General features: G+C 40.6%; 1 long non-coding RNA gene across 1 annotated transcript; it reads left to right on the top strand.

Annotated features, from left to right (window-relative positions):
• The first annotated feature begins 214 nt into the window (after window positions 1-214).
• LOC146072570 (uncharacterized) lies at window positions 215-8,844 on the top strand. Its single transcript, XR_014473190.1, has 4 exons — window positions 215-304; window positions 1,449-1,485; window positions 4,811-4,956; window positions 8,735-8,844. It is a non-coding gene; the product is annotated as an uncharacterized LOC146072570 (long non-coding RNA).
• The last annotated feature ends 596 nt before the right edge of the window (window positions 8,845-9,440 follow it).

Genomic DNA, 9,440 nt, shown 5'->3' with positions numbered 1-9,440 from the left:
ATAATGTATTGACTGTTTTTGTGTCACCCCAATAACATATGTCATAACTGGAGGATTAATGAAAATGTCAAACAAATTTCCTATGCTTTTTTTTTTCTTCTGTCAGGTTATTCATTTGCTAAATATTAAAGCAATTTTTTTTATTTTTTTTCCTCTGTTCCTTCCACATAAACCAGCCAAAGTGGCCTGGAGGACTTCCAGTGGAAATTTCACTGCCACCACAACGCACACATTCTGCGATGTTTACTTAGCTTGAGACGTTTTCCCTCAAACAACATTTTTCCAGTGGGAGGAAGAAATTTCCGTAAGCCAAAATATTACCAGATGAGTCTGCCGTCTATTAGATGGGTATCTGTATACAAACGGCAGCGTAATTCAGTCACATGGCATACTAGTCGCAACAGTTTTAAATAATGTTTTCAATCTAATCTGTTTCCTTATGTTCCCATGAGAGATCATGTTTAAGGTTTGATTTAAGTATCGCGTATAACTATATACATTTTCGCAACTCGCCCAAACATATAATTTACCGCAGACACACTTATTCGCTTACTACCAGCTGAGACATTTTCTTAACAGTATGAAATCACAACGCTTGACTGAAAATTCCTCACCAATACTATCCTAGATCGCCTCTATAGACCAACTATTAAAATACTTGGTAAACAAGACATATAAGATAAAATATTTGTATAAAATTCTTGTAGAGAAACTTACTGAAAACACTGAGCAATGGCGAATACTGTTAAACAAATGGTCCTTTGATATTCCTCATATATCACAACTAGATGACCTTATAACCTTACAATCCCGATCTTTGAAGGTTCTCAACTCTGCGTATCTTCAAGAGGTTTTCATTCGTACTCTACATAGGGCATATATAACGCCTGACAGGCGTAAATACATGGTGCATGAAGAGCAGGGGAATTGTACGAAATGTGGATACGCGGTTGCAGACTTTGCTCACTGTATGTGGACATGCTTCAAAATCAGAAGATTTTGGTGGAAGGTTCTGGACTTTATTTTCAACATATTCAAAGTCAGATTTACAATGAACCCTTTAGCCCTGATGGGACTATCTTTTAAATGCTGGCCAATGGACAAAATAGATAGAAATGAGTCATCACTACTTATTGTTATACTTGCAGTGGCAAAGAAATGTATATTGGTACATTGGACTAAGAAAACGTCTCCTCAATTGTCCTTACTCCAACAGAAACTCTTGCAAATTCTATACTTTGACAGGAAATACGCGAAGTTAGATCTTCAAAGAGGTGCTGAAATTTTTTTCAAAAAATGGTCACCATTTATTGCTATATTAGAGGATAATGTAAAGGTGCAAATTGCATCGATATTCGAAAATGCTTAATTGTACAGTGCGTTGACTATCTTAATTAAGTCTTACAATGTTTCTTATATATGTCTTTCAATGTCTCTTATTTTTATAGGCAAACACCGATTTCAGAAACACAGATAGATAATATGGTATAAAAGCTGAGTACTTAACCCACTTACGATTTAACTATTTAATCCTAAGAATTGTTAAAAGGTGAAAGCATGGGTACAGATCAAGAGTAAACTGAAAACTTTGAACAGGTTAATTTAGAACAATAGACACAAGAATCTCGATAGAAGGCTTTATTGGTGTATATTTCAAGTATATGTATATTTCAAAGAAACGTTTCCCATTATCACCCCCCTCCCCCCCTCCCCTCTCCATTTCTCCATCACCACCCCCCCCCTTCCCATCCTCCCCGTTTTGAGAGAAACAGTTCCAGAAATTGAAAAATTCTAGTATAATTTCCCTTATGTGTCCAGTCCATCGTCTAGTGTTTGTCTTGGTCCTTGTCCTTGTCTTGGTTCTTGTCTTGTTTATTGTTTAATTTACACGAGGCATAGAAGTAAAGTGCAAACCGCCTTCTTCACTTGGGCTCACCAACGAGGATAACTCCAAACAACTCTAAATACTCTAGAAAAATGTTTTAAAAAGGAGGCAAGAGGTTAGTAGAATATTACCACTTGTAGATACGACTTGAAAGGAATAGTAGATTAGTTATTGAATACACTATTACCTAATCTGATTGCTCTCCAGCTTATTCCTAGTTTCTTTGAAGATATATCTGAGCCATATTAGGTATTTGATATATAAAAGCATAATGGTTTGTGATACAAAATTACCAAATTTGAATTATGTGTGCTCTATGCCTGTAACTATACACTCGATGATAATTGTTTTGTTTGTTTGCAATTTTGAAAACTCTTAATAAAAAAGATTATAAAAAAAAAAAAATATGGCGTATGACCACTGTAGCGTTCAGCCCAGATGTTGATCCACTAAGTTGCTGATTTGCGCTGACTAATTGAAATTAAAAGTACGGCATCTGATGCACCAGTGCAGGGGTTCTCAAACTCAGTCCTCAGGACCACACACAGTTTACGTTTTCCATGTCACCTGACAGGTGCACTCATTATTGACTGACACATTTTAAAAGATCCACAGGTGGAGCTAATTATTTCACTTGATTCTGTGAGGAGACCTGCAAACATGCACTGTGTGGGGTCCTGAGGACCGACTTTGAGAACCTGTGCACTAGTGGGCATTGTAGTGGGCATTGTCTGTTTATTATTTTCAAATTTGTATTTTTGTCAATCTCAGCAGCAGGTGCACAGGGGTCAAGCATATTGCACATAAATAAGTCAAAATAATGTTTAAGCTCATTTGTGAGATAGGTGGGTTCTGGGTGGACAGTCAGTATGCCGTGGAGTGATAAGGTTGCAGGTGAGTACTATTTATTTATTTATTAAGTTTCTTATATACTGTAGCGCACACATATTCCGCAGCGCTTTACAGAGACTATTTGAACATTCACATCAGTCCCTGCCCCAGTGGAGCTTACACATTCATTCATTCATTCTAGTTAATTTTGTTAGGAGCCAAATAACCTACCAGTATATTCTTGGATTGTGGGAGGAAACCGGAGTACCCGGAGGAAACCAACGCAAGTGTGGGGAGAATATACAAACTCCGCACAGTTAGAGCCATGGTGGGTATTGAACCCATGACCTCAGTGCTGTAAGACAGCAATACTAACCATTACACCATCCGTACTGCCACTATCTCACCCTATACTGCTTGCTGGGATGGGCTGTATTCCATTCCCCTGGGCTCCTGCAAGGGGCTATGGCTGGATCCGGTGCGACTTCTGGTTGCAGCTAACCAAACATCCGGTCCCTGTTCTCCTTCAGGTCAATGCATTTCATGCATAGGCACTTAATCATGGATAGATTGATTCATGTTACACTGGAGATGAAGCAAGCAACCATTACATGGAAACAGCACCTCCTTCAAAGAAATGCAAAACATCAGCAAAGAAGGTCATGATGATCGCATTTTGGGACAGCTATTGTGACACACTAAGCTGGTTGCGGAGGGCAATTAGTCGAAAATGACCTGGGTTGCTGCAAACTGGCATCATATTGCTGCACAATAATGCCAGGCCACACTCAATTAACCGCACGGGTAAGTTGTCAAAGCGTTACCATTGGGAGGTACTGGACCATCTTTCCTACAGCCCTGACCTGGTACAGAGCGAGTCCCATCTCTTAGGGCCATTGAAGAAGCACCTTGGTGGAAAGCAATTCGCAACCAACAGCGAAATTCAGCAAACCACTTTGTCCTGGGTTCAGGCACTTGACACTGATGTCTTCTATGCTGGGATAGATCCTTGGTGTACCATTGGAACAAATGCTTGGAAGAGTATGGGGACTATGTAAAATAAATAGTCTGTACCAAGGTTATACTTTTGATTATATTTATACTTGTTCAAAGCCTGTCAAAAAAAGTTACAGCTTTTGAAATTGAATTTTAATTTGAGCTGTGACAGTTAGTTTGAAACAAATCAGTGTCCCTGCAAACATTGGTTCCACTTTCTGTTATGACATAATTTATCAGACAAAGGAGTAATTTGGTCTGTTGAGTGGCCCCAGGTGTTACGTGTTACAATATGGAGTAGTTAGCCATATATATATATATATATATATATATATATATATATATATATATATATGCTGTGTGTCGGCCGGCACTCCCAATATATGGTCCAATGTATGTTGACCCGGTGCCTTCCAATCTAAAGAAAGAATGGCGAACCACCGCCTGGCCATTAGACAAGCTTTGGTCTCTGGCCAGAGTGAGCAGCCGGTTACACTGCATTGCGCAGAAAAAAAGCACAGCATAGCCAGCATAAAGTCAAAGATCATTGATCAGGTACAAAAACCTCCTAGAGGGGGCAACAGGAAGAGAATGCTCCTACAATTGGAGGCGAGGTGGATCCACCAGTTGGACACGCTCTCGCCCCGGGGTCTAAATGAGCAACATGGATTGTATCATTTTTTGTGATTTTTAGAGTTCTTTGGGATTGAGGAAAATTATGCAACCCACCATAAAGACACTGTAAGGCTGCAATATATGATATACTGTTGCTCTATTAACCCAGACATGATACATTAAGGTGACCAGTTGGCAAAGACCACCAATAATAAAAGCAAAGTAAAGCACATTAGGACCTGTGCCTTTATGATATTTAAAAAAAACATATTTCTTTGTGCACTTGGTCTAATTTGCCTGAGGACACCTCTATGTATACATGTCACGCTGAAATCTTTTAACCCTTAATGTTTAGTGTCGTTTTTTAGTAATTTTTCACTCAATTGACGACACAAGCGCCTCTCAATTGGTTGGTAACAGCCTCTTAAAACACGTTGCTATTTTGTGTAAGTTTATTCACATTTATGTATTTTGATTCCCCAGGTGCTATGGCAACCGCCCTCCCTGCAGAATCCAAAACGAGGCCTGGCTCCTTAGCTGAACCGCAGCGCGGGGAGACACCTGATGACGTCATGGGGAGAGACTGGAAGCTGGGCAGAGCAACAGCCTCCCTAATGGCCTCTGACAGGGTGAGACATGCTGCAGGGAAGCGGGAGCGGGGATGACTAATGGAGGACGCAGGCAAGAGGGTCGGGCAGCCGCACTGCACATGGGGGAGGGTTTTTCTTATGTTTGAGTATTTAAGTGTATCACGCTGTCACTATTGTTGATCCCTGAGGACGGGCCACACATGCCCGAAAAATGTTGGAGAATAAATAGTATTTTATCACGTTTTTCCTAAATCCGAGAGTGCCGCCTGATTTCTACGCTATATATATATATATATATAGATAGATAGATAGATAGATAGATAGATAGATGTACGAGTTGAATAGATGTATGCAACATGAGGTCTTGCTACCTTATTTAGTGAACCTCCCTCATATAATGTGACAGATCACTGGCATTAAGCTTAGGGCTTGTGCCAGCGAGTGCTAATAATGATTTCAGCTATGTGAAGAAGAAGACAATACTAGTTCTCACCAAGATACAGACCCATTGCAACATGAGCCATTATTCCCATGAGCACAGCACAACCATTTTACCAGGTTTTTACTGATTCCAGTCACATGTAACTGTACTACATCTCACTGTTTATTTCCCACTGACATGATCTGCTGGGCTGTTTTGATGACTTTACCATACTTTGCTGTTCAGATTACAGAATGTGCAGTATAGAAGCCTCTGCCTCCCCAATCTGCCGAGTAACGGCCTCTGTGTGCTTCCTCCCTCCTCCGAGAGCATGTACCGAAGATGCCGTAACAGGCCGGGAATCAGTTTCCCTTCCATATTCATTCATTAATCTGTTATAATCTCTGCAGTCCCGCCATGTGTTAAGATCGTTTCTAGGATTAATAATCATGTGCCAGACACATGTAATTACTGCATATGCAGGATGATGGACACCAGTTCTCACATTGTACTTTGTTTATTTGATTTGTTTTTCCCTTGAGCAGATTAATTTTTAAATTTAACAAGTTCCGTTACGCTATCTGGCGCAGGCCTGACATAAACAGTTTCACTGTTGCCTTGTTAACTGATTGTTTAACCTATAACACTCTCAGTGGTCTCAAAGTCTTTACCAGGTGCCTAATAAAATGTTTAAAGAGAATCAAAATAACCCCTTGCAAGGAATCTAGGGTTCTTGATGTAAATAATAGATAGGTATGACGCACAGTAATTGGATTATAGCATATAAAGGTTAATCAGCGCTGCTATATAATGGTGTACTGCACCAATAAATGCTGTGAACAAGCCACAAACACATTATCACCGCATGGAAAATAGGAGTATAAACACATCTTAGTGAGCGACAGCAGAGTGGGTTTATTATTGTTGTGCAAACCATCAACTTCTCTCAGAAGCAGTATCGTGAGGAAAATAAATGACCTCATCTCTGATGGCTGATTTAACATCCGATTCTCATGGAACTACGTCAGTTTCTCTTACTTTGGGTGCACTTTGTTGCTGCCTACCTAAAGAATGATTATTAATCACTTCTTCAGTATCTTGGAGCAAAGTGGTATTCCACTAAGCAGTGTTGCTGACTTCCTAGATGCTCTCTTTGGGGGAGAGCAACCAGGATGGCTCAGTGGGGGTGGGAGAGGAGGCAATGGCAAGGTTGGTTTCGGTGAAACCTCTAGTTTGTTTTGGGCTGCATCTGTAGGGTTTATCATCATTCACGCTGCTATTATGTGGGCTGAGCTGCTCCTCCTCTACTACTCCACCACCAACTAATATTGTTTGGGGTGCACGCACTATATGGTTTGACCAGCGGCATCATCGATATAGCTAGCTAATGTGTATGGGGTTTAACTTTGAACATTTTCCAGTGATGCTCTGTAAATGTTCTGCAGACGGTATCTTTGGGCTTTATTCTAGTTCACTCTTCCTGACAAAATCCATCTTAAATGGACAAAACCATGTGCACTGCAGGGGGGCAGATGTAAAATGTGCAGAGAGATTTAGATTTGGGTGAGTTATTTTGTTTCTGTGCAGGGTAAATACTGACTGCTTTATTTTTCCACTGCAATATAGATCTCACTTTGAAGTAAAACCCCACCCAAATCTAATTCTCTCTGCACATGTTATATCTGCCCCACCCGCAGTGCACATGGTTTTGTCCATCTAATAAGGATTTTGTCAGAAAGAGTGAACTAGAATAAGGCCCTTTGTAACAGGGGAGATCCATTGTTTAAATATGTGTCACAGCAGCATGAAGAATGGGTACCCCTTACTTGAATCAGGGTATAACTCTGCTTTTTCATTATTTTTACTTGATGCAGAAATATAACTGATATTTGCAACATTTGACATTGATATTATTAAGGCCCATTCTTATTTTTAGAAAGTTGCAGTTTAATCTAGGTAACATAAGCATAGTTGCTGTAACACAATTCTACTAAATTATATATATATATATATATATATATATATATATATATATATATATATATATATAAAATGATATATTAGAAGATGCACAAGCAGACTACGCTGATTAAAATGATATTAAGAATGTAGTGGTGAAATTAGAAATTGTGAGCCCCCACCAAAAAAATTCTGGCATGCCGTACATTAATTATAATTTTTATCTGCTTGTTGCCAGGGGTTCAATGCTCATTACCAAGGTTTTCATGTTTCCTGCTCGTTGCCAAGTTGTTTTGATGTGTGTTAATAGGGCTCCACGCTCATAGTCATGGGTTTAATGCTTCTGGGTAATGATGTACGCACTGCACTTCGCTGACAGATGGTAGAGGTCAAGTAGTATGTCTCCTCCTAGGTGACAGCCATTTTTGGTGGGCTATTTTCAGCAGATTTAATGTGGATGCCATACTGCATGGAATCTGCATGAAAAATGTGCCCCCAAGTCCCCACTTGGTCTGCAGTGGTATTTCTATGTCACTGGCATAATGTGTATAATCTGTGTGTGACATCACCTGTATCTGCATACAAAATGCTTCATTACAGTGTTTTCACTGACACTTATACCCCTTTTAATCAAAATCCCAGATCCGGTTCGGTATTTGGAACATGGTTCCAAGTCATGTCTGATCCGGAATTTGCACCGTTTACACTGTAGTGCCGACCCGCAGTGTAAACGGGGGCGGTTCTTGGAGATGACATCATCTCCAAGCACCGGTACCGCCGATTACCACCAATTACCGCGCCGGACCACTGATCGTCGTGCTGGGGTCAATCCCAGCACCAAGGTAAGCTGCTGGGCTGCCTCAAGCCTCCGTGCACCATGAGAACCCATCTGCGAGGTGAATGGATGACACACACAGGCAACCATTCACCTCCTCCCTGCCTCCGCTGCTGTCTGCACTGTACAGCAGACAGCAGCGGAGGCTGTGTGCGCCCCCCCGTCCAACCTCCACAGTGACCGCAGGATGCTGTGGTCCAGATGTTGGGCATCCCCATTGCTATAAACGGGAGCCACGTCGAATGACCCGGCATACCCGTTTACACTGCCCACTACACAGGTCCTGTCTGTGTTCCACCCTGGTGAGGACCTGGGTAAAAGTCCCATGTAAATGGACACGGGTTGCCCCCTTTTACACCATGAGGGAAAACCCCAGGTTTTTGTGGCGGTGTAAAAGAGGTATCAATTAAGCATTTTGTGAGCAGATTAAATTTTTGGGAGAAAATATGCCCAGTGCTGGCAAAGTGTTACATGTTCCCTGTGAGCTGCCACTTATAACGAAATGATGCATCGTTACCTTTTAAATGGATATTGCAGTAAACTATTTATCTCATTAAAATAATACATATTTTGCATTGATTTTTTTTTTCTTATTTAAATAGTGGAACTGGAAGTACAACGTGAGCCCCAGGCATCTGCACACGCTCAGTAGCACTGAATCGCGGTCTCCAGAGCACTAAGTAAAGCTTACAGCTCTGGATATTAATAACAATGTAAGACAATAATAAAATGACAGAAATACGCTGCAACAACCAACATGATGTCCTTTATACCCTCTGTGATTACACTTATTTATCTACTTAATGGAAAACTGCATAATATTATAGCCGATTGCTACAACATAACAGTCTATTTTATTGCATTATTTGAACATTTTCACAGTTGCCACAAGACCATAATAGCAGTTAGATGTTTATATGGAACACTTGTAATTGGATCCTGGTTTCCTCTACAGCAATAGTAATGGTGCTCCCTGTACTGTGTAATGTGACAGCCTGAACGTAATCGTTTTACGATCCTCCTGTTTCCTAAAAAGTCTATGCATGGAGAAATGTCAGCTGCCCATATAAACATGATCTGAAGGAGGGGGGTATTCATTATTATTATTATTATTATTAATAAGATCATTAATTAATTATTAGGTACTTGTTTCCTAGCACGGCGCCCGTCGGGTCCCATCGCATACCATAACTTAAGGTATGCGATGGTACCCGATCAGACCCAACCAACCTGATTTTCTGGCTTTTTAGAGGTTCCTGTACAATTAAAAATTCGGTCGCATCGCATGCCATTATAATGGCATGCGAT

This window comes from Crinia signifera, chromosome 4, assembly GCF_055691185.1.
Source record: "Crinia signifera chromosome 4, ASM5569118v1, whole genome shotgun sequence".
Classification (NCBI taxonomy): Eukaryota; Metazoa; Chordata; class Amphibia; order Anura; family Myobatrachidae; genus Crinia; species Crinia signifera.
Note: the sequence above shows the minus strand (reverse complement) of the source record. Positions and strands in the feature narration are given on the sequence as shown.